Below are 27,844 nucleotides of genomic sequence, written 5' to 3' on the forward strand. Positions count from 1 at the left end.
TTCAGTTTAAATTTAAGTTATTTTGTTATGTGCTTTTGTCGTTTTTATTTTAATTTTAATTTTTCAGTATTATTTATACACCAATATGAATTATTTTTTCATATACATTTTTAATTGCCTTATCTTCAGTTTTCATTTAATTTTAGGTTAAGTTTTAGTAATTTTGTTATGTGCTTTTGTAATTTTTATTATAATATTTTCTGTATCATTGTATAATGTATCATTATAATTTTTTTTTTTTAATTGAATTGCCTCATTTTCAGTTTTCATATAAATTTTAGGTTCAATTTTTGTAACTATGTGTTTGTGTCATTTTTTATTATTAATTTTTAATTCCTACATAGCTGAATTCATTTTTATTTCAGATTTAATTTTTTATAATTTCAATACTTATCCTTAAACCGATTTATTTCAGTTACATGATTGTTGAAGATTGAAAAATATTAAAATTATAGTAAAAATTTCAAGCTATACAGATTTTTTTTATTAATTAAAAGTACATAAAGTTTCCAAACCTTAAACCAAATTTAAAGTGAAAACTGAAAGTATTAAAGTCAATTAAATTATTGCAAAAATTCTATGATGGTATATAAAAAATACTGAATACTTAACTAGTTAGGACAAAAATGACAAATTATGACTTTGTTAATCACGAATAGTATCTGATGTTAAAGTGGCCTGCTCTCATTGCTGGTTGCAAATCCTTTTCCAATCAAAGTTCATAAAACTCAACATGACTGTCATATGTAACATTTTACAGAATATACTATAAAAAAAAAAAGGGCAGAACTTAAGAGTTGGAAAATGCATTAAGACAGTAAACAGGATCAATTTTGATTTGATTTGTTGACATTTTTAGAATAAAAAAGAGCCGAGATGGTAAAAAGAGAAAATACTGGGCACCTTTTCTATTTCTAATCCACACTACCATTGGTTACAAGGTGGGCCGCACACACAGGTCTCTGAGATTCATACCCAATGTTTTTTGGGGCCGGCATCCAATCGAATAGTGATTTTTCTAGGCCGCAGGGAAAAATAAAAGAATATAAAACTAAGAGATTGAGTGAAAGATGTGCTCTGAATGAAACAGGTCACCGTTTCTCCACCCCCCCCCCCCCCCCCCCCATCCGTGCTGCTTCCCTCAGGATGTGACAGCCAAACAATAGCAGCAAGAAATGCCTTAACAAGGAGAGAGAGAGAGAGAGAGATAAACACTGAGAAAGAGAGGGATGGAGAGAGCGACTGGGCTAATTACAGTGCACCTCATTTCTCTGACCCCTCTCGATTTGTGTCTCTCTCACTCTCCCGGTGTTGGAGAAATGCAGCCAGAAGAGACTTTACACTGGCAGCGCTCCAACAAGCCTGTGGAAATCACTCAAGCACAGTGACGGGAAGAAACCAGCTAAAATTAGCAACAAAACTTATCAAGCTGCATTCTTCAGTCGCTTAGATCTTTTCACAATAAATATTGCATTAAAAAACAGGTCCCCTTTTTTAATGAGTAGCACAAAAAAAAAAACAGCACACCATTCTTTTGATGTAATAGGCCTATATATTCAAACCGTATATTTACTGAATCTGTTCATTTGGGCGGTTGACTAAATTAAAGTCCCATCTCTTTAACCTGGCTTACACATAACATACTAATATGCTTTTAATATCCAAATCCGTTAAAGGATTTTTAGGCTGCATTAATTAGGTAAACCGGAACCGGGAACACTTCCCATTACACCCAATGCATTTGCTACATCATTAGAAGAATGGCATCTACGCTAATATTAGTCTGTTTCTCTCTTATTCCGAGGTAACCGTTTCTGACACAATTATGATCCATTTTAAAAAAACCGGTTTGATTAGATGTTTCACTAGATTTCATTCATAAAACCATTCACTGATTTGTTCAACTGTAATAATGGAAATTGGATATCATTCACTCACAATTTGGAATAATTCACATCACGTTTTTGACAATGATTCAGTTGCAGCAGCTGCTCACTGGAACAGCTCACTACAATTTAAGATGAATGAAAAATAGTTCGGAAATTAAGCCATCATATTTATATAGAAGACTTCAAATATAGCAGATGAGTCAAATGAGCCATTTTATGGTGTTTTTACTTCCTTTTCAAAGTTTGAATGCTTCAATCCCCATTCATTAAAGATGTTTGAAAAGTAATCTTCAAAGTTTTCTTTTTATGTTTCACTGAAAATAAAAAGAAAGAAAGTCATATGGGGTTTTAACGACACAAATACATATTCCTTTAACTAGCTTGTAGCTGGGCAGGCTCCAGTTTCAAACTAGCTTCCCAACATTGCCAAATCCCAAACAGCCCTGAATATATGCATCTGGAAGACAAATGGAAAAGCGAGGTGGAAAACAAGATTCAACTAAGAGAGAGCGTTAAACATCAAAACAGTAAAACACATAAATGAAGCCAAAGAAGGAGAGATTCTTCAAGTTGGGGTTGGTTTAAGCAGCCTGTATTTTCCTCACGATTTGGCGAGTTTGCCAACTATGAGCGGTAAAATTAGCATTTCAATACCTCTAAGGAATATTCATTACAAAAGGCTGAAACCTACTATCACTTCTCATTTTTATAACCCTCTCTTTCATTCTTCCGCGCTCGGTCTCTTTGATAAGCGCGTGGAAAAGAAGGCGCATGTGGAGGAGCAGAGCTGGAAGGGAAATGTTTAGGAGAACAAGCGGCACTTTGTTGAAGGTCTGCTGCAATTTTGCTGACTCACGTAACAATATCAGCTGACGATCAAACACAAACCGGCTGGAAAATATCACCACAAGGAAACCACTGTGGAAATGAAAGTCGAAAGCGGACCGTTTCAATGAGTTTATGGCATCGAGAGCTTTGAGATGAGAGGGATCTCTTGACAAAAGTTCAACGACTGAAAGTCAACAGGCCGTTTGGATTTAAAGGGATAGTAGCTAATGTCAAAGCAGTTAAGCTTTTAAAAAAAAACATGCATTTAAAATAAAAAATGACATTTTCCATGCAGATTGCACAATGGATTCCGCAAAAACCAAGCTGCTTGGTTTTAAAAGCATCTGATAACAGAATTCAGAAATTTCTGAAATGTGACTGCTCCTAAAGGCTGGAATACACTACACAACTTTTGAAACGCTTGGCATCATGCACTTGCCACTTTAATAATTAGTTACGCAGTAAAAACTAGGCATCATGCACTAACTGATTTTCTATGAAGTCTGTCAAATGGAATCATTTAGTTAGAGTTAATTTGTCCAGACTGTAAATTAGGGGGGAAAAAATCGTGTAGCGCATTCAATCCTTTAATACGTACTGATTAAAGCCCCTCTCACTGACGGCTGTTAGATCTTCCTACTCTGACTGTACGAGGCGACAAATCAATGTCTGCATTTTCATTGGTTGTGAAGCCATCAGCAGATGTAACAGAATATACAATACAGCAGAATATACAAATACACGGACAGCAGAATAGACACATTAGCACTCAAATATATCAGGTTTACTCAGTTAACTGCCTCACACAAAGCTTTTGAATCATTCAAAGATTCAAACCCACAAATCTCACAAACTATTTTCCCTTAAGCGCACTCATTGTCTTTGGAGACGTGCATCATCAACGAGAGCAAAACCAAACACCGGCAGCTTTTCGCGTCACAAACTACATAATGGTCTAGAGGTTGAGAAGATGCCATTTGCACCATTTTATTCATGAGTCGGATATAGCACTCAAACTTTACACATCGAGAGAGAAACAATACCACTTTTGGCGGATGTGTTGCAAAAGAGCCGAGCATGGATACATATTTTATTAATAAATGATGACTTTCAAGATTGATTGCATTCATATCAATCTTTTCAAGCAGAACAAGATGAACCGAACTTTGACAAATGGACTCAGGTCTGCGTCAAAGTCTCTAGTATGAAAGCAGTGTAAATAAAGTACATAAACCATGTCAAATCAAACCATCAGGAGTTTGACTCTGGTTGGCTTCTTCTGAATCACCGGTTTCTAGTGAATATTATGAAAGGGTCCAATTCTGGGGTGACGGAGTGTGTTTACTGTTTAATAGCTTGTGTCTGTGTGTGTTTCTCTCTTCTCCAGTGCTGGCAGCTCCACCAATTAGCTGCTCTCTAACCTCACACACACGATCACAAACACACACACACACAGTTATGACCCCGGCTTCATTAGAGCAGAGGGTCGTTGTGTGTGACAGCCAGGGGCAGACGAGACCCCTCACACACACACACACACACTCTTCACTTGAGGTCTGATGTTCTGGCAGAGGTGAGCAGCTCACACACACACACACACACACACACACACACACACTACACTGACAGCAACAGGTGCAGTGAACCACAGCCATACAAGCAATACACAGAAGGAGAGAGGAGAAGGAGAAAAGATAGGATGAGAAAACAAGAGACCAGAGACAGACGTGACAGTAGTAGATGAAGAAACAAGAATGCAAGAAAACAAGAGGCGAGAAGAGATGAGAAAAATGAGAGACGAGAAGATGACTGATGAGAAGAGATGAGAAAAAGGAGAGATGAGAAGATGACTAATGAGAAGAGATGAGAAAAAGGAGAGATGAGAAGATGAGAAAAATGACTGAGAAGAGACGAGGTGAGAAGAGAAGAGACAAGCAAGGCAGGAAAACTGAGAACTCAGTCAAGACTAAAAAAAAAAGACAAGTGAGACAAGAGAAGTCAGGACTAGACCTGAAATGAGATGAGAAATTAAGAGATGAGACGAGATGACAAGAAAAGAAGATCCAATGAGAAAATGAGCGGTAAGTGAATGAGAGACCAGGATAACAGAATGAGAAGAGAAGAGATGAGAACATGAAAAGAGAGTGCAGAGTGAGAACAGAAGAGAATGAGAGTGCAACACGTTCTTTGGCAGGAGCGTCAGCGCTGGACTGAGTGTGTGTGAGAGACAGAGAGAGAGAGAGAGAGAGAGAGAATAGAGGAGGTTTATTATGGAAGACTTAATTAGTCCGAGCATTAGAGTATTCGCATGCCAGAAATAGACAAAAACATCTGATTAGCATTCACAATTTTCTTTTGAAGATTTCTGAGAGTGTGTGACGCTGTCTGGAGATTTGTGATCACACATGATGCTGTGCGTGCGTGCGTGTGTGTGTGTGTGTGTCTGTGCGTCATATGGCTGGTGTTAGTAACCAAATCTCTGTTCTGTTCCAGTGAGGGTTGAGATGAGAGCTCATCTCCCATTACACTTTCATTCCACGATCAATTCCTACAGCTGGAAACACTCTCACACACACACACGCAGCATCTGAGACGTTCTGTGTGCATTCGAGTGTTAGTAATTGAACAATGTGTGAGTGTGTGTGTGTGTTTGTGTGTGTGTGTGTGTGCCTGACCAGCAATCACCTGCGCCCCTCAAACAAGACCTACATGACCACGGGTGAGATTCATGTGAAGAGAGACGATTAGAGAGGAGAAGAGGGGCCAGAAAAGATGAGACTGGAAAAGACATGAAGAGATGAGAACAGAAAACAAGAGTAGGGACAATACAGGCAGAGACAAGAGGAAAGCAACAAGATGAGAGAGACATGAGAAACTGAGATGAGATGAGAATGAGAAAGACAACATGAGAAGAAATGAGATGAGAAAAGGAAGTGAAAACAAGGAAAATAATGAGATTTGAAAAAGAAAACTGAGATAAGATGTGAAAAAAGACACCGTGAGAGTCTAGATGAAATCATGAAGCAACAAGACCACGAAATGATGAGATAAATACAAAAGAAAAGAGACCTACGAAGAAAAGATGTGACAAAACAAAGAGAAAAGAGAAGATATGAGAAAAGATGAGACATGAAAACTTCAAAAAGAAGAGCTGTGACAAAACGAGCAGAAAAGCAACAAGATGAGAAGGTAAGAGATGAGACATGAAAACGAGAAAAGATGTGAAAATGAGAAAACAATGAGCTGAGGCGATAGAAAAATACAAGATGAGATGAAAACAGAAGGGATGAGAAAACATGAACACCAGAAAAGACAAAATATGAGAAACTGGAAAAGTAGTATGAGAATACAAAAAAAGCAACAAGACAACAAGAGATGAGACGTAAAGACAAGAAAAAACAGACAAGATATGTGAGAAAAGCAGAGACGAGATGAGATGTGAAAATGGGAAAATGAGTTAGGACAAGTGAAAATTGAGACGAGAAATATGAGAAGAATAATGAAAAAAAAGGTGATGTGAGAGAGAAAACAAAAAGACAAAGAGATGAGAGGAACATGAGACAAAAAAAAACTTACAGAGAGAGATCTTTAAGAAAAGAAAAGAAAACAAAAGGCCTTATGAGAATAAAAGATGTTAATGTGATCATCACTATTAGAGGTGAAAAGAGACGAGGAGGGCTGAGGAGAAATAGATGATTGCCAAGATTGAAAAAATGAGAGAAGACATATTTAAAAAAGATTGAGATGCGACATAAAAGATAAGAGCATGATAAGAGACCAGAAGAGCAGAAGTGAGATGATAAATGTTGTGAAGATAATGAGACGAGATTGGACAACAAGCCAAGTTAAGAAGACGAAAAAAGATAGCATCGTAAGAGACAAGTGAGATATGATACGAGAAGCAGATCATGAGTGACCAGATGGGAAGAGAATGAGAGATGAGACGAGACCAGAGCGACTGAAGGAGCCAAAGCGGAGCAGATGGAGAGAAGTAAAGAAACGGAGAGCGGGAGCTCGGTCTCACTCATCTGCTGCTAGTGGTTTATTGATCGCAGACAGCGAGTCTCAAACTCATTTATCACCAGCTCCTCAAGCCCTGTATGTGTGTGTGAGGGAGATAACTCCTGCGATAGCGGCCATAGCATCCATTATTCCTCACAATGGGCTGTGCCTGGACCTGCCCGACAGCTTGACACACACACACACACACACACATGCTCGCTCGCTCCCCCCCCCGACACAACAAACGACCTCTTTCTGAAAATAATAAATAAATAACAGCACGTATTGTTTCCCAGGCTTGGCCGAACGGCGAGAGTGAAGCTGCTCCGCTGCTGATAGCGAAGCAGAAGCCTGAAATACGGCCAGAACGCTGGAAAGTGCTGAGGCTGTGCGTGTGTGTGTGTGTGTGTGTGTACGCTCAGGTTTGCCGAGACAAAGAAGGATTAAAGTTACAAAAGAAACATGTCAAAATGCTCTCGGTTTGCTTTCTTAATACACATTCCTGGTCTTAATGTGAACGATTCATTGGTGCACATTATTCAGAAGAAGCTAGTCGTCTTAATAACCTTTCATTACAGTCTAACAACTTGCTCCGCCTCTGCAACGACTTTCATTAAAAAGTTAACTAGTATATGGAGATACACTACCATTCCAAAGTTTAGGATCAATAAGATTTGTTGTTGTCTTTTTATTTAAACTTTTATTCAAATGTAATTAATCAAAAGTGACAAAGTCATTTATCATTTTTACAATAAATGCGGTTCATTTAAAATTTCCATTTATCAAAAAAATCTTGACAAACCCATGGTTTCCTCAAAAATATGTTTTCAAGACTGATAATAATCATTAAATTGTAATTATATTTCACAATATTTCCATTTTTACTGTATTTTTTTATCATATAAACGCAGCCTTAGTGACCATAAGAGACTTTCTTCAAAAATATTTTTATAAATCTCATCAGACCTAAACTTTTGGATTAATTTTTGTATTATGAGCCACTTTTCGTAACCCAAATAAATTTCCATTATATAAATACAGTCCCACCGTTTTTTAAATTTTGCCCTTTATGACAACTGAGGGTGTGAATTTTTTTTTAGAACTCATCCATTTAAGTTATATTTAGACTTAAAGTTCTGCATAATTAAGGGCGTGGCCACTTGAGTGGATTGCCGCTGCTCACACTGCCATCGTGCTAGGTGGGCGTGGCTTCAGCAAGTAGTACCCGCCTTTTTGCCCAATTTTGATTGTCCAGGAGAGTCGCCCGCTCTGCACACTTCAGGCTTCAAAAACACACTTCAGAAGTCTACGGGTGACGTCATGGACACTACGTCCATGTTTTTATACAGTCTATGGGTCCCACCCAACAATTTTTTTATACTTAAATTGGAAATTCAAACAGTAAATGTGTTTGAACACCATTTGGAAGATATTTAACGTTGCATGCATGGCATATTACTGAGCAAATCATAAAATTCTGTAAGAAATATTGGAACTAAACTAAGCCCTGCCCACACAAGATTTGATTGGCTCCTGGAACTCAAGGTTTTGACATTATTGGTTAAGATTATTTTCCTTACATGTGCACATTCTGTTCAAGTAGTTTCACAGGCTGATATGGTCATTTCTTATTTGTTTTTGTTCGAGTAACCTGATAAATCATGCACAGTAAGAACAAAGTCATGAAGAATCTCAAGCGAGAAGCCTGATTTCAGTCACTTTAGAAAGGCAGTTTAGCATGCTGTCATCCTCCACTAGGCTGACTAATCAAACCCACAGCTCAGCACGGAGAGAGCCAGTAAGGATGATTAAACGAGGGGAGGGGGGACGATAAGCATTTGAAGCGATCAGACACATTCTCGTTTTCCATCCAGCAGCTCTTCCTGCTGCAGTCCAGATGCCTGATGTGTGTCAGGATGAATAAAGGTCATGTGCTGCATAGCCATTTCACCTAGAAACACCAGATGAGCCGCCAAGCCGTGGCTCATCTGCCAACAAGATGAAGAGCACATCTGAACTGAAAACAACCTTATTCCTACCTTACAGTCTGCTGCCCCAGAAGAAGATGAGTGGGAAAACCTAGAAAAGAAAAGAAAAATCTTAATATTGGTCTTGCATCTTGGTACAAATTTCACGGTATTTTGATTTCTGAAGGATCATGTGACACTGAAGACTGGAGTAAAATCACGATAGATTTACTTGAGAAGCACAATTGCATAGGATATTAAGATTTAATTCAAGTTACACTCATAACTCATTAGTTTAGTCCGTCTTACACCAATGGCAAACTCATTTTAAGCATTAACTTTCTTCCAAAAATTGGATGGTTCACCTGAAAATGAATTTCTGACAATATCTTGCCAAACTGAAGTAAACGGAAGGCAAGAGAGAGACACGCGAAAACCGATAAATACAGGGTAAAACAAATCAAGAAAAAAAAAGTTCTCACACCATATGCGCCATTGATTTCCTATTCTCTTGGAAACATTTAATGAGCTTGAGCAGAGGAGGAAAGATTGAGAGAGAGGGAAAGAGACGAGGAAGAAAACTGATAAAGCCTCACAGAAATTTCCCTGAGAGAGTAAATCATTCAAGAAGACAAGAAGGTGCTTAGCAGAGGAACAGGTGTTGGATGTGATGATTCCCACACTGGTATCCAAGCCAAAACCAGCGGGAGGCCATCAACAAGGAGCATTGCTGGACCACATCTGTTTGCAAGTCATTCCCAGAGCGTCAACACATCTCACAAAAATTAAAAAAAATAGAGCAAGAAGAATATGACTCTGTAAATATTTAGGAGAGGGATTCACTAAGAATTAATTGCACCTGCTAATAATATAAACCCAATATCTGCACTGTTTTTGCCCCTTTTTCAATAAAAGGAGTTGCGCAAATTCAGTTAATGATACAAACACACCATAAAAAGTGCAAAATGTAGCGCCCTATGATTTACGAGATGCAGAAAATACAGATGGAATCTGTCATAAAAATTGAATTTACGGTATAACATGGAGTTTACCAAATTGTAGACCGATAAATCAAGATGTAGGCCAGTAGTACACAAATCAGAATGCGATATGGACTCGTGTCTGTGAATATTTAGCTGGAAAAATACTGTTTAAATATGAATCCTGCATGTCCTGTGTCTGTGTGTGAATAAATGACGCATACACACATTTTCATTTACTACACACATACTGAAGCGCACGTGATGCTTGCGGTGTTTTCAGCCTCTGCCGCCGTAATATGAGAGTACACAAGTACACATAAACAATCCCTAGAACTGCTCTGAGTCACTTCATGAGCATTTTGTCATATCATACACAAACTTAAAGGTCTTCACAGCAACCCGTCAAAATAAATGTCTAGTTTAAATTGAAAAAACAGTGACAGAAATATATTACTTTGTTTTGATAGTATTATTAATAATAATAACATTATTAATAAAAAATACATGTGAAAAATATAAAACTTTTTTTGTGCATGTAAATAAACAAAACAGCATTTCTGTAAAAAATATTAATAGTAATAATAATTTTTTTGAAATTGGTTAATTAAAGATGGTTTGGATTATAACAATTTAGTAAAGCCCTTACGATCAAATCTAGAAAGTTTGTGGAACACCGAATTTGGTGAAAATAACACTCAATTTGAAAAAAAAGTAAACTTTTTTTTCTGTTTCCTGATTTTATGAATTGTGTACGTTTCATTACTTTAATCAGACATGCTTTTTGATTAAAACAATTTAATTGAACAATTAAAAGTGTCAAAAAAATAATAATAATTTAGAAAAAAACTGAATGGAATTTGTGGAAAAATAAAACTGATTTCATAGGGCCCTAAATATGCAACTTGAAAGATGCAATTCACCTTTTCCAGGCCATTTCTGTTCACACCTTAATTTAAATATTCATGACGAAGTGGTTTAACCAGCATCTGGTTACACTAGATTAAACTTCTTGAACTAAACTTCTTAGTGAACTGACCCTTTGTCTCACTCAGTGTAGACATGGTTTCAGATATCAATGTTTCCATTAAAAAAATGCATACAATCATTACACGTCCACTGATGCCTTAATAGAGGAGCCACAAAGAGCTTGTTTTAGCACTAAAAACGATTTAAAACGTTGAAGAGCCATTAGAGAGGCAGATTGTGAGTAATGTGAGATTCGAACATTCACCCAAACACTGCCCCATTAGCTCCAGCTGTGCAACAGAAAGAAATCTGCGGTACATGCAGCCATTACGGTGTCCCTCAGGGCTCGGTATTGGGCCAATGCAAATGCTAAACAAACGGTCCTTTATCCACAAGCGTCAAGCTGTTTGAAGTAGATCTCAAACAGGGGTGGACAGTATGAACAATTTTAGCATACAAACATATACAAAGTTAACAATATGCATCACAATACTCACTACAGTTCAAAAGTTTTTTTTTAAGTGAAAGAAATCAATATTTTTATTCAGTAAAGATGCATTAAATTGGTCAAAAGTGACAGTAACTACATAATGTTACAAGAGATTGATATTTCAAATTAATGCTGTTCTTTTAAACATTCTATTTATCAAAGAATCTTGAAAAATACAGATATCTACGTTTTCACAAAACTGATATATAAAATATGAAATGTGTCTTCAGCAGCAAATCAGCATTTTAGAATGATTTCTGAAGGATCACGTGACACTGAAGACTGGAGTAATGATGCTGAAAATTCAGCTTTGCATCTCAGGAATAGATTACATTACAAATATATTTAAATAGGAAACAGTAAATAGTTAAAATACAATATTTTGCATAATATTCATTTTAACTATTTTTGATCAAATAAATGCAGCTTTGGTGAACATAATCTTGCAGACACAAATTTTTCAACACGTATTGTTTTTACTGGAACAAAAAATAAATAAATAAATACAAATCCTAATTAGTATTTCTTGTCTTCAGAGAACACATTGAATTATTTAATATATTATCCTATTACATTTTTTTCTTGTATTTAGCATACACCTCACTACATATTTATTATATTTGTTTATTCAAATTGGATGAGAAAAACTAAATAACTGAATTAATTCAATATAAACTCTCCAAAAACAAGTTTTAACAAGTCAATTTATCTTCCAAGGATGATTAGATATTTTTCCCGGAAAATGACACAAACACTGATTAAGAAAATGAGGTTGAGATTACAATGCAAAAATTGCATTTCTCACACAGTTGTAAGAAATGATGTGAGGAAGATAAAGAGGAGTGTTTAATGATTTGATTAGGAGAATTATACAAAGGGGGAAAGAACTTGATGCAGTCTGCAGGCAAACATCCGGATAGAGTGGAAATCCACAGGAGACTCCACACCAAAGAAAATCAAGTGAGAGAGAAATTAGGTGAGAGCACGGGCGAGAAAGGCGAGCAAAGAGGGATCAAACCTAACAACTCAATGGAGTGTTGAGTGAATTCGCGGATTCACAGTTTGGGGTCTGTGGATGCAAGCCTGTGAATATTTATAAAGGAAAGTGAGCGTGCCTGAAATGAGCCGAGAACATGAGCCGGAGAGACATTGCTTGCTTAAGTGAAAACAGTTTCTCCTCTCGATCCTGAATGAAATTCTTTGAGTATTATGTAGCTGAGAGCCGCTGCCCTCGGAGTGAATCTGAGAGGATTTCTGACTGAGAACTTGCGAGAGGGTAGCAAAGGGCATCCGAGAGATCCAGCTTTTGAAGGGATATGAAAGCCTTTTGCCAAGTGACTTTTCCACCTAGACACTATAATACAACACTGAAGTTTCATGTAAATGCATGATACTTCAGCAGGGAAAACTCTCGCCCTGCAGCAACAGTTTCCTGTAGCTTATCGACCTACGCTCAACCCACCTGAATATTAACCTGCCGTTTTGATTCGTTACATTCATAGATCTCATTCCTCCATCAAGATCCTTTCAAGCTGTAGATGTCATGAGCTTTTGTTCGATGAAAACTTCTATCGGCCTGTCAGTAAATGCTGCTTTCAACAGAAATCATTGCGGGCTTAGCGTGAAAGCGTGGACTCGTGTTTGTTTGACAGACACTTCAATGGTCCATGAAGGATAATTCAGGAGGGACACCTGCTAACACTTTGGTGACACGAACCAACCAAAATCAAAATGTTCTTCACAGCTGGAGAGGGTATGAGGAGGAATCAGACCATTCAATGAAAAATTAATGAGAGAAATGCTCAATATGGTCGCTATAGGAAAGGAATAGCCTTTTAGCTTATTAGCCACAAGCCAACTCCAAGGCACTGTTTTGAACAGAATAGAAAAATATCATACTACTTACTGAATATTGTGTTTTGCACACTGTACATAGCACGCTTTTAAAATTAAGTGAAACCGTAGACATGTAGTAACAGTAGTGTACTATTTTATAGTCACATGACTTCATATTTAATGCAGTGGTATACTGCACATTTTTGAATACAGAACATAAATCCATTCATAAATTCATGGATTTATAAACGTACACGCATAAATACATAATATAATAAAATATATGCACATTATGATTATTATTTATACATGTATTATAAAATTGTATATGTATATAATAATGTTTTATAATAATACATGTACTAGTATAAATGTATGAAATTATTTATATTCGACGCAGTGGGCTTTGTGGTATACTAAACATTTTGGCACTTTTTTTGCATTCAGAAATCATGCAAACTTTGCATTATGAATAGTATGATGATGTATGCCAGTCTAAATAGTTTAATACAGAAATATTATACTATTTTACTTTAATATTTTATAGTAAAAAGTATAGTCTAGTTAAAATATACTAACTATAAGTTTATAATATTAAAGCCATTCATAAATACATTAATTCATCAACTTACACACTTGTGGGGATGTTGTGTATTAATAATATAATGTATGTATGGGTTTATGAATTTATTGTATTATTAACTTAATTATTTCATTTAAAAACACTGAGCTCTTACTGTTTCTACACGATGACTTTATCGATTAGCGATTGGCTCTTTTGTCACGAACACAGGGCTTTGTTTCATACTGACGGTTGCATTTTTCCCCATTAAAACTATACGAGTGACACGACTTGGGTATTCTATATTATTTCATATTATATATAATGCATAATTATTCATTTTATTTTAATAATACTTCTTTTGGGTTTGTCTTTATTTGTTAAAAGCAGTATGAATTTAAAGTAAATAAAGTTTAAATCTCTCTGGGGCAACGGTTCCCAATCCCAGAAACGCTGCCCTGGGGAAATACTAAAACAGTCACCAACTTGCTTAGAGAAAGATATAACAGCCTCTCAGTCAGTGTAACTACACAAACACGATCTCCTGAGGCAAAAAAAAAAACTCCCAGCAGAGTCAACATATCGGCAGCCAGAGAGCTCAATAATGGTTTTGAGGGTTTCTATCACTCATTAGTAGTGCTCTAGCGGTGGAACGTGAAGATAAGCGTCGGATCGGTGGCCTGTGACATGCCGTTCCTTATCTGACGGATCCATCAAATGTCTATCAATACAGGACACAGAAAAATCCACAAGACTAACACCTGTTCGATCAGCCAACAGTCAAACTGCAGGCGACAACCTGATGACCTGATGATGGCTAGTTAGACAGACAGTAAATACACAACGGATGAGATGGAGACGAGCACAAACAGAGAACTCTGGAGGCAGTTCAATGCCCTGTGACCGAGGAATAACACTCTGGAGGAGAAACACACAACCGTTCTGCTGAGAAACGCATCCATGCCAAGTCACAGAACGCTGTGAATCCACTCTCTCAATGGATTCCTTTTTGTCAAATCCTCTGTAAAAGTTAAGTTCCAGCCCACTATAAACACTTTTCTGTCAATTTGAACCACAAGACTTTGATTATGACAGGTGTTTGATTAGACGTGCAACCAAGCTCTGCGGGAAACTAGCACAGTGGCCCAATTAACATAATATTTGCCCTAAAATAGTATACAATAGTTCAGAACAGCATCCTACTCTATTTCTGCAGTATACTGTATAGTGCAGAATATGCTAGCCTTTTTTTTTAAATCAAAAATTAAATGAATGGGATCAGCTAAATGTTAAGACTAAAGCAAGGTTGCACTTTAACATTTTTTTTTATGTACTAGCCAAGATCTTAAGTATTACATTGGAAACAGTGTAACAAGGTCATTTAGCTAATGCGATTGCTAACATTCACATACAAATGGAAACAAGTTAATGCCAGCGCTTAAAAGTAAAAAAGAACATTTGCAATAGGATCACTCTTGTAATGCTAACATTTACATGCAATACAATATACGATAAAACCCTTTAGCTAATGCTAATTCTTAAAAGTAAACAAACAATTAGTAATAAAGTTGTTTTAATAATGCTAACGTTCTCATGCAAATGGAAACATGCGATATCTTCGTTTACTGAATGCTAATATTCACACTAATGGAAACAATGTGATAAAGCCATTTAGCCAATGCTAACACTTAAAAGTAAACATATAATTTTTAATAAATTAGTTCACTTAGTAAATGCTAACATTCACATGTGAATCGAAACGCATCATCTAGCTAATGCTAATGTTCACATGCAAACTGGAACAATAACCGATAAAGCCATTTAGCTAATTCTAATGCTTAATATCTCTCTCTTTCGGTTATTTAAGTGCATCATATTAAAGTGCACTTTCTCTTTTTGAAATTTGGAAAGGAAACACACTACTCACACTATTTATACTACAAAACGTCACAGAATAGTGCACAAGTACGTGATTTAGGTCACATCTTATGTAATACAATTATTTAGTGAATGCAAGCGTTTACAATACAAACGGAAACAGTGCAATAAGGTCATCTAGCTAATGTAAATGTACATGTGTAATAAAGCCATGCTAATGCTTAAATATAAACAAACAAATTGTATTAAGGTTGTTTTAGTAACGTTATCATTGAAATACAAATGGAAACCATGCAATGAGTTCATCTAGCTAAAAGCTAACGTTCACACGCAAACAGAAACAATATGTGATTTAGCTAATGCTTAAATGTAAACAAATAATTTTTAATAAGGCTGTTTCAGTAGTTATAATGTTCTTGTGCAACAGGAAACAATATGCAATTTGTTCATTTAGTGAACGCTAACATTCACTTTCAAATGGAAATAATGTGATAAGGTCGTCTAGCTACATGCAAACGGAAACAAAATGCGATAAGGTCATTTAGCTAATGCTAATGTTGCAGCGCAAACAGAAACAATGAGCTAAAATGTTCTGTGATGCTGTCTCTCTACTGTTGTTCGGTCCTAAAACATACTGGAAAGTATATGTATTTTTAGTGCAAGTAGGCCAGTTGAGACACTGCCGTTGATTAGCTAGTTCAGGTGTTTGATTAGCCTGATCTGAACTCTGCAGGAAGGTAGATCTCCAGGAGCATGTCTCCTCTTCAGCATTGTTCAAAAATAGACCATGATTACCACCAATGGTGAAGCAGATTTGCTGTAGGCTAGTGTTTGTTTGAAATAAACATCCGCTAGGAGGAATCTGCAAAGGCCTGTGGCGTGAAAGCTGCCGTTTCAAAACAACACGCGCAACAAATGCAAGCACACTCATGGCACAAATGACTCTGGGTTGTTTTGAATGAATCAGGCTATTGATTTATTGACTTGTGATCGTCTTAAAAGGATTGCAGCATGGCTGATGTATTAAAAGTGTAAATATCCATTACTCATAATGGATCGCAAGCCATTCGGGTGAAAAGAAAGAGGCTGGGTTTTTACAGACACATTTAAACCCAAACATCCTGTACTTTTATGCCTCTTGGCGAGGAACACCTTCCGCCCCTCACGGTGACGGAGTCTGGCCCCAAAAACTCGCCCAGGTTTCCTGCGAGAGCCCACAGCCGGACGATAATGAGAGAGAGAAAGAGAGCATGTCAAGAAGTGGATTCTTTCTGCTGAGCGCCATCTGGAAAAGGCGAGCTAGATAAACAAGAACGCTGCTCGTATCCCCTCCTCACACACATGCACACGTACACACAAAGCCTTTTGGACTGTCAGGGATTCAGGCTTATCAATTTCCAGCCAGATACAAACCCAAAGATGAGAAAACGCACAATAGCCGCAGTGAGCCAGCGAGAAATAAACGAGGAATGCAGGTTTTCAGGCGACAATGGCCCGACCTAAAGTGATGATGGCTGAGAATATTTTTTTTTCTCGTCAAAAGGCCATTTTGGAATTCAATCTGGTCAAACTTCACCACACAACACACTTGTTAAATGGAAAACGATGAGATCCAACATACAGTCGCAGACAAAGGACGCTGTAAAAAAGGAGACCTCAATGGCACGGTGGAAATCATGCAGAAGAAAGTATCACATTGAAGAAAAGGGTTTGTGTGAACCTGAAAATGCATTCAGGTGTAAGTGTGAAGCAGACAGGAAGACAAGCTGACATGTGACACCTTCACAATGTACAAGAAACCACCTGAAACAGAAACATTTAAGGCCACTTAAACTGAAACTCTACAATAGACCTGTTTAACTGGAGCAACAGAAATAGATGGCATTACATGAAAAAAAACATGACTAGAATATTTATGTGTTTTATAATTGTTAAAAAAATATATAATTTTTTTTTTAAATATATATTTATACATAGTTACAGAATTTAGTTTAACGTCATTTCTCTTTTTAACCAACTTGCCCAAAAATTATATGAAATATAAAATAATAAATATTTAAAATATTAAAAAGTAAATAAATCTACTTTATAATAAAATTAATCAATATATTTCATGTTGGGAATTTACAATTACAACTACTACTTTAAAAAAAAATATATGAAAAATGTATAAAAATTCAAAATAAAAATTTGAGAAACAATAAATTGATTATAAAAAATAAAATACATATTATAAAAGTAAATAATAAATTTGATGTTGGGAACTATACTGCTACCACAAATAAATATAAAGAACTTAAAAAGTATTACAAGATATAAAAAAATATATATATTAAAAAAAACAAAAAAATTATAAAATAAGAAAACAAAATACAAATAAATAAATAAATAAATATTTATATAATTTATATAATAATATATAACTTTTTTAGTTTAATATATAGATTAAACATTTAAAGACCTTTCTAGTACACCTTTAAAGCTGATCTAACAGTATAAAAAAAAAAAAAAAAAAAAAAAAAAAAAAAAAAAAAGAGATGACACACTCTGTCCACTCACGCACGCACTCACGCACGCACACACACACACACCACGTTCTCTAGCATCAGCTGACCTGTTTCCGTTCAAGCACTGAGGAGCTCAGGTGACAGGTGAGATCTGGAAGAGTTTGACTAATAAAGGCGGTCAGATAACGGCAAGCCAGCATCTCCCAGAAGAGGACTGGACGGGGAGGAACCGGGCGGCTGTCCGTTTGCATCGAATCACAGCCGAAGATTTGACCTGATTACTAACCTGCGTGTTCAGCCAGACCTCGGAGACGCCGCAGAAGCTCGAGACAGCGGAGAACAGCAACACTGAGCTGAAACGTTGGATCTTTTATTGAGCAGATCACAAACGGATGAGATCATGTGAAAATCACTAAACATGGAGATTCCATCAAACTCCAAGCAAATAAAAACTAACTACAGCTCAACACACACAATCTACCAAGTATGAAAACTATGCACTCGCTGGTCATTCAAATCCAATGTAAATATAAACCAACAATTCAATTAAAAAAATACAATTTAATAAAAAATAATAATAATATATATATTATTAGGTAAACTATTTTTATTTATTTTAATTACAGGTAAATTTTTAGGTAAATATTGATGTTTATTACTGTATGCTGGTATAAATAAAATAAAATACAAAAACAATACGATAAAAAAATGCATGACTTTTACATTACGTTTTATGGTTTTATTTCTTGCATGTAAAAAAAAAAATCACTCAATATTAAGATGAATATCATTAAGAGAATGAAAAATATTACGATTAAATTTAAGCCTGAAAATGCTTTCAGTATGCAATCTGCTCATGATTTGAGAGCATTAATCCTAATCTTGCATACTATAAAGTATGAATAGTTCACAGACTGGGATTGAGCCACACACACACACACACACACACACACACACCAGAGACCTAAAAATGAAAATCATGTGGCATTGAGCTCAAGCATCTAATTTTTTGGTATGTATTTTTGTTGTTGTTGAGGAAAGGTCGTGGGGCGTCTGGTTTACACAACATCCTCTCACGGCATGATATTACCAGAGAGATAAAGAGCCGGCATTCATTTTTAATGTCAGAAATGTAATGCATTATGAAGAGTCCAAACACACACACACACACACACACACACACACACAGAAACGCACACCTCATTAAGCCATGCAGGAAACTACTCTGATATCCCTGAGCCTGTGTGAGATCCGCCGTGCCACGAGACTAATGCCACTAATCGTCTCATAGATACCCTCAGGTAATGGGACAGCACCTCTAGAGATGGCAGTCCTGCTGGGGAAATCATTTGTGGAGGTCACCGTTACATTGGCTACAATGAGAGCAACGAGACCAAACCAGACGGACTCAGTTATAATCAACGACAAACTGCAGACTTCATCACACCCGATTGATGAATGTTTGGGAATCCTGTCAGAAACCATTATTATTAATCAACTGAACATTTGCTAAGTCCCGCCCCTTGGTTACTGAGAAACAGAGAAAATCACAGGAAGGAATTTCATCTTATCATGACTTCATCTATTATGACTTATCAGCTTGATCCACAACATGAACTTTTTAAATATTTAAAAAGTATTAAGTTTAAAGGTTTCAGAAAGAAATATATAAATACAATTAAATAAATTAAAAATAATAATACATTTATAAATAATAAAATGTATAAATAAAAAAAGAAACAAATAATGGAAATATGAAATTAATAAAACTGTGGAAATATAAAAATAATAAATCTGATCTAGAAGCAAGAAAAATGGGAAATAAAAAAATATAATTAAAATATAATTACTATATAAAAATAGTATAATGGAAGTATACAAATATTAAGGATAATATATAAATTAATAAAATACAGGTAATAATGGACAGACAGGTAGATATTGAGATAGATGTTAATAATTTAAAATGAATAACGAAAATGTATAATATAAAAGTAAAAAAAAAGGATATAAATAAATAAAACAACTCATAAAATAAACCAAATTTTCAGATCATTTTAATAATTGTTCAAAACAGTCCAAACACAAATATACACTATAGACTTAGATTAGAAAAGTATTTTAGAAGTAGAAGGCAGAGAAGTATTTTCAGTATTTTGTTTTCCAGTAAAAATCTCATTTAAAACCTAAAAATGACAACTGCCTTTGTTTAGATAAAAACAACACTCAAAGCACTCAAACTGAAAACAAGACCAAAAAAAATCCTCATTATTAAAGAGCACAACATCTGGAAAGCATCCGCTTCTATTTTAAGCACCATGCATGCATAAAAAATATCTGATATACATATTAACAAGTCACAAATATTCCAAAAACATCTGTTAAATGTCGCTCTAACATTCGACAGGGAACCTTTATTTCCGTTATAATAAACAAAGCTGTCTAAACCGGGGCTTCGTTAAATTCGATGAAAGCGCTCATGTCACAGACTCTGTGTTACATGCAACGCTGCAGAAAAATCACAGCACTTTAATCCTGTTGACGGTATTATAAAAACATATAGAAATGTCAGGGCCTGTCGACATGGTTCAGCGCCCAGGCGTCTGGAAAAGTGATTCTTGTCCTGACTCAAATGATTTCTGCACAAGCTAAATACATTGTACTCGTGCTTTTCTTCAGAGGGATTTGGAAGTTTTAACTCGGTGGCAGGTGGCAGCCGCTGTCGCTGGCAGCCTGTCCAAATGTTGCCATGACTGATGGCATGTAATCCCAGTACAGCGAACACGTTCTTCTGCGTCTGGAGACAAACAGGTAAAGATCTGCTCGCCTCAGAGCTGCTTTGGGATTTGCAGTGACATCAGAATGAGTTAAAGGCAAAGTGTGCCTTTTTGGAATGATAAAATACTAAAATACCATTTAAATGCATAGAAACAACTACAAGTAAGCTGTTCTTGAGGCGTGTAGACACTGGGACGCCTTCAAAATCTTTGCTCTGACATTTGTTCAACCAATAGGAGATGTTTTGGAAAACTGTTTGGAAACAGTCATTATTTTTACATTTGGAAAAGAAATTAACACAATTCTCCTTTAAATTTCATCGCAAAATTAAATCTTTCAAGTCATTAAAGACAAAGATCTGCTAAAATGAGCATTAATTGTTATGATTAGGATTTTCTTTTTTTTTTTTTTGCATTTTCTCTGCAAGGCTACACTTACACGTTTTTAAATACAGTAAAAACGTTAATATTGTAAATGATGAGACTTAAACTTTTTATTTATAACATTTTAAAAAGTAATTTCTAATATGCTGATTTGGTGATCAATTATTGATTCATTCAAGTAATAAAACAAATTCAGAACAAACACCTACATTTATAATGATCAGAAACAGTTCTTGATTTCTGAAAAATCATGTGACACTGAATACTGGAGAAATTCAGCTTTGCATCACAGGAATGCCTGAAATTTTTTTAATGTATTACAATAGAAAGCAGCTATTTAAAATTTTAATATTATTTCATAATACTGCTGTTTTGAAAGTATTTTGACCAATTACATTTGGCAAGTAAAAAATACTTTCAAAAACCATTTTAAAAAAAAGGTAAAAAAAAAACCACAGGTAGTGTACATCAAATGTTGGTTAAAAAGCATGGAGAGCATGAATCTATTTCTAAAAGTCATATTTGTATAAAAACCATTAGATCTGCAACTTAAAAAAAATATGGATAGCACTCTTAATCTTACAAATGTCATATTAAAAACTCCTAATTGTTGTTCTAACAGCCAAAAGGGAGTGTTTTAGCAATGTATTTCTGAGGGAATCATTTTCCAAGTGTAAACGTTAAATACACATTTCAACATGGTACGTGTTTGTAAAAGGTGCCGTTGAATCACAAACAAGAACTACCTGAAAATCCAGTTGAATATAAATATTTGTGAAACCCATAATGCACTTAAAGTATATTTTGCAATGCACAAACGGAAATGCAATTCATTTGTTTGAATGCTACGATTGTGCTGGACTAGTTTTAAAGTAATTTTTTTTTAATGGGTCCACTGGATGCTGCTGCTAGCAACATCTTATACTTCACTCTTAAACCGTGCTCTTTATATCACAGCCTTTCACCGGTTTTAAATGACTTTATATTTAAACGCATTCTTCCCTCCTGAGATCTTCATTTTAGCACAAAGGCCTTTATACCATCCGTTTTGTCATTTCTGCAGCTGCGTCTAACAGCCAGCCATAATTAACTTCAGCGTCCAACTACTTAATACTCAAAATTAATCAGCATTTGATCATTATGCCACTACAGAACACATTCAATCCACAGATGCCTAATAATGACTCAGCTTTCTGCAGAAATAACATTTATAATGCAAACGCAAGAGATTCCTCTCCACTTTCCCATGGTTTGGGGGAGAGGGGTTAAGGTTAGCCTAAAACCTGCCCAAAAATCCACCTAGAGGAGTCGAACCACATAAAACAGGATCAATTATTTTTTTCTCTTTTAAAAGGAAAAGAGATAAATGTTCCAATCCACACAGATATACTCTCACATTCAACACTGCAATTGTGGAAGTTGTGAAACCACAAATACAGACTTGAAAAGGATAGAGAAGCATGAAAACATGAAAGGAGAACGGAAATCACTCTGAAATGGAAAGTAACAAATCAGGATCAAATCTGAGACTAGCCATCAAACAAAAGCCAGTTGCATTTCTCATTATTACAGACTGTAGGAATGGAAACCCCACCTTCTAATTAAAAGAGCCAATCATGTGTTTGTTTACTTTAGAACACAAATGCAAATTAGCTTGGCCAGCTTGAAAAATACTGTTATTTTGCCTGATTTGTGCATGAGGTGCACAATTTATGTTGTATGTTCATATTTTTATGTTTAAGGGTTAGTTCACCCAAACATGAAAATTGTGTCGTCAAATTTTAATTTAGATTTTAATTTTTTCAGACAATTCGTGTCCTCCGCATCACCCTGATGCCATTTTGGAGAGTATCCACTGATCGTAAACAGCATATGCTATTCTGTATCAGCTGTGCTACTTGTTAATATGACACGTCGTGAAAGTTTTAGTTTTGTAAAATTACGGTTGAACTCCTGATGTCACATGGATTATTTTGCTGATCTCCTTGCTACGTTTCTGGACCTTGATCGTGTTAATTACATTGCGGTCTATGGGAGGGTCAGAGAGCTCTCAGATTTCATCAAAAATATCTTAATATGTGTTCGGAAGATGAACGAAGGTCTTACGAGTTTAGAATGATATGAGGGTGAGTAATTAATGACAGAATTTTCTTTTTTGGGTGAAATAGTCCTTTTAATAATAATAATAATTAAAAAAAACGCAACCTTTATATTATTGCAACATATTTAGATATACGGACCTCAATCGTTAACAAAACATCTATTGTTAAAATCTCATGAAAACAACAACAGCAGCAGTCTAAAAACAGATTTAAGACAAAATAGTTAAGAAAAGGAAAACTTAAGACAAAAAATAAATAAAATAAAATTGATAAAAAAATTAAATCTGGTTAATTATAACTTTAGAATATAAAAAAAGAAAATAAGAATATGAATGATTAGTTAATTACTCTCTCATCATCAACTTTCTTGTTAAATTATTCTTATTAATTTTTTCAAAAACAAATTCAAATGCATACAAAAACATACAAACATCCCTATTCAGATTTTTTCCCCAATGAAATCTTTTATTTTATTTTATATTTTTTATTTAATTGTACGAATAAGATAGCCACTGATTGAACTGACTTGCCTAACATAATGCATTCATTTTTAAATAGATTTTGTCAATAAGTAGCTTTCTAAATAAAAAATATAATACTGTTGCAGTTAGCATACTGTACTATAATTAAAACATTTTCATAAAAGTTAGCTCATTTTGTAAAAAAACAAAAACAAAAAGGCAGTAGAATCCACTAACGACACACAAGCCCAGATATTGACGTCCTTCTTGAATTACCTGCACAAATTTATGTAGGAAACCCTGTGCAATCGGATTAAAACTTGGAAAATGGACTTAAACTTGAGCTGGGGGTACACAAACTTGCTAAAACCATTATCAAATTATCCAAAATATTTAATAAACATAAGGAGAGCAGAAATCTTTAAAAAGGAAGATGTCCTAATTCTCCCAGGTTCAGATTCCTGTGTGCCTACACACAAGCGACGGATGTTTTCCTGAGTAGCATCATCTGTGCAGTGTGAAACAGATCTAACATGTACTGAGGATGACAGGAGAGACAGAAATGCCAGACCAGGTTGAGGTGTTTTCACTGAGATGTTTGCCTCTCATCCCATTGTCCTCACGGCAGAATTTCATTCCAAATGCAACGAGAGCGAAAACAAGCCAGGACTCGGGCAGACTTTCACCCTCACCTCTCATTAGAGAAGCAATATTGTTGTAAACGAGAGAGGCGTGTTTGCAGCATTAATACGAGGAGAAATAATCGGATTTATTGGCCCACAGCTACAGATTTTCACCAGCTAGGAACACAACACAAATCACTATTTCAGGAAGGAGTAGGACACACACACACACACACACACAGACAGACAAAAAAAAAAAAAAAAACACTAATTGATATTCCGACCTGACTTTGTTAATTAAAGCGCTGATTATCGTGCCAAATGGGTCATGACAACTGGAGGCGATGGCTTGTCCTTTAAAAGCAATTGTTAAATTTGTAACAAATTGTCTCCGTTCCCAAGAGTCCTTATCGGGGGTGACGTGATGAGTAAAGGAAATACTGTCTTCTCAAACAACGGGCGAATATCCACCTCAAAGAATTCACTCTAAAACCACTTTAATGTACCAAAAGCCAACTTCATCATCAAATATGCCTATGTTTCTGGTGAAAAGTATGACTACACAAGTGTGGTATCGGTAGAACAAACAGCGGCAGATGTCACATGACAATACTGTCATCACGCATGGTGAATCTAGTACGTTTGGACTGTATTCATACTGCACATCTGCATACTTTGTATTATTAAAAGTCGAAAAGAAAGCTTTTCATCAAATACAGCACGTAGTCAAAATATGCAAGTTGGGGCGCTGCTCAGGTCTCATTTCTTAACATCTTTTAAAATTTTATTTAGTATTAAGTGTCGAAAACATTTTATTTCAGATTTTTGTCATTTAAACTAAGTATTTTTATTTATGCATCTCAGTTTAAACCATCTATGTCACCAACTTTAGATATCTATTTGTGGAAAAAACAAGACAAAAAAATAACATTGTTTTCCATAAGTCTGACTTTATACATTAAAAAGTACAATAAGGTGATTGTCTTCAGAATTTTTTATTTTGTCAATTGAAAGTCTCTTCACATCCCGATAGCAAACTTAAGCTAAGTGGTCTAAATATATTTATATATTCTATGGAAGGAATAGGACCAAGAAATGTTTGTCCGTTCCAAGCATTTTGATTGACTTTCCTACCTGCTGTCAACATGTATTTGCACACCTCTGCGAACCCTGTTCGCACAGACATGTATACGTTATCAGCGCGTTCATGTAAATATAGGTGTCCTTATTACAGTGTAACTGTACAATCAAATACGGAGTAATATTAAATTAACTGCATGCACTTACTATATGGTAAGGATTAGGGTTTAGTTTAGGGTTACTTGCATGTAATTATGCATACTTTATTGTTACTATCATGTAACAAGTACATGTGTAACAACATGCAACAAGGACACCCTTAAATACCACAATCTGATTTTTTATTAACATTTTCTAATTGAGAATAAAAGAAAATAATAATTTCACAAGTTGCACAGAACCTTAAAAAAGCATGATATAACATTTTATTCCCATCTATAGCACAAACAGCCTGAGACTTGTTAATATTAAAGTTTATATATACACATATATACACAGTGATTCTTGTCATCACTAATAAATATAGAAAGCTTTCCAATATTCAAGAGCTTCTCTTTTCTAATTGCTGGGTAAACTAAAGCAAACATCTTTAGTGCGAAGTCTCTAATGGAATCATCAGCCAGATGATGTACAAAGACTCGCCCCTTGCTCTCAAAAGAGTATGTAGTTCGTGAAAGAGTTAGTATCGGGTAGACCGTCTACAGTTTAGCCTCAAGCCTTTCTTTTATTGGCCTCAGAGTGAGAGAGAGAGACACAGAAAGAGGCTAACGCTAAGATAACATGTTGCATTCAGATCTTGTTTTTGATGCCGAGTGACACAGCAGACATTCAGAGAGCTTAGTCTGAGCACTTGACGTAAATAAAAAACATGCCTGGCTTTTTGATAAAACCGCATGTGGATGCAGATTGTCGTGGTTTGATATGAAGTGGGGGTATCCGTGCCCTTGTCCTGTGACCGTGACTCCATACGGTCATCACTGGAGGAAACAACTCCCCGCTCAGTGCTGGAAAGAGATGAGATGGTTGCTGTCAGCAGGGGTCTGGACCTCCCTCAACCGGCTCTACTAATCACAACAGTTAGATTGGCGCCGCCACGTGTCCCTTACCTGGTACAGAGATCGCTTCCTTTGATGCACCAGCGCGCCTGAGGGAAATGTGCGGCAGACACAGACACACTCTAATGCGCTTCCACACGTGCTTGGCTCAAGGACGGTCCGTCTCGTTGAGGTGAGGGCCGCAGAGACGCAGGTGAGATTGGATCGAGACTGAATTATTGATCAGCTAACAGATTTAGCGATGAGGAATTCATGGATCCGTCTGGAACATACTCCCCCCGCCTCGGGCTGGGGAACAAAAACCTTGAACAAAAAAGAACTCACAGGATTTATAAAAGCAAAAAGAAATTGGGATTGTGAACGTGTGAAATAATACTCGGGTAAACAAAATCGATCAGCGTTGTTGTGAATGAAAACAGCAGCCCGATGTTTGGCTCCAGCTTTCAGTCAGAGCTCTTGTCAGTCGAAATCGAATCCTCAGGTCTTAAAACCTATCAGTGAGAGAAAGGTCTTGCCACTGGGCTCGACAGGGGGGCTAGCCACACCATTAGCCTCTCCACCGCAATTACTTCTGGAGTCGCAGCGTTATTTTTAGTTAGACACTTAAAGCGCATGCTTGTAGAAGCCATTTAACCCTGCAGGAGTTTTGACCACTGTACTTAAAAGATGGGAAATTGCGGTAAAAATCAAGAGTGAACGAGTCCTCAGACTAAGCTCTGGTCACTCTCTCAGTCACTGACTGCATGTCACACAGTGCCAACGTTTTGTTTAATGAGCTTACAGGGAGATCTCTAACAAGATCTGGTGTCAATGAGGAAAGTAGCCAGCGCAGACCCAATTTGGAGGTTGTATTTGTGCCACAAATCCAGTCGGTTCCTTGCTCTGTTACTTTACATCTGGATGGAGTTGGTTAAAAGGGCCTTTGGGAAAGAACAACGGCAATTGAGATCTCTGTAATATCTCAAACATTTCTCTGAGATTCTCTAGAGAGCAAATCCAGACTTTTATTATGAGAAAAAGGCCCTGTAATCTCACATTTTCTTCGGATGAGATCTTGAACAATGTCTCAAACTTTGCTAAGATTAAAACATCGGAGGTCCCAATATGCACAAGTCCAATGCCAAATTATCTAAAAAAAAAAATTTCCAGGAAGAAAAATGTCAGAGAGCTCAATCGGAACCCAAATGCTTCATCAAATCCAATACCAAATAATCTCAAGATCTTCAAAAAGCAACTGTCAGTGATACGTCTCTTAATGTACTTAAACACATCTCATCAAACTCATCAGGTTTCATTAAAATTACAAATTGACTTGCTTCTTGCGTCAGACCAAGGCTGCATCTCATTGCTAGTTTTACCTGATCTTAGTGCTGCGGTCGACACTATAGATCATGACATATACTCATAGATTGATAACAAAACAGTACAGGTATTCAAGAGCAGGCTTTAAGATG

At 36.1% G+C, this 27,844-nt stretch overlaps 1 protein-coding gene across 2 annotated transcripts in view; it reads right to left on the reverse strand.

Moving 5' to 3' along the window:
* The window catches only part of LOC113043179 (plexin-B2-like), a 157,078-nt gene that overhangs the window by 115,657 nt on the left and 13,577 nt on the right, over positions 1 to 27,844 (reverse strand). For both annotated transcript variants that reach the window (XM_026202400.1, XM_026202399.1), the window contains exon 2: positions 8,759 to 8,798. The gene's annotated coding sequence lies outside the window, so the exon portion shown is untranslated. The remainder of the gene's footprint in view (positions 1 to 8,758; positions 8,799 to 27,844) is intronic.

This window comes from Carassius auratus, chromosome 25, assembly GCF_003368295.1.
Source record: "Carassius auratus strain Wakin chromosome 25, ASM336829v1, whole genome shotgun sequence".
Taxonomy (NCBI): domain Eukaryota; kingdom Metazoa; phylum Chordata; class Actinopteri; order Cypriniformes; family Cyprinidae; genus Carassius; species Carassius auratus.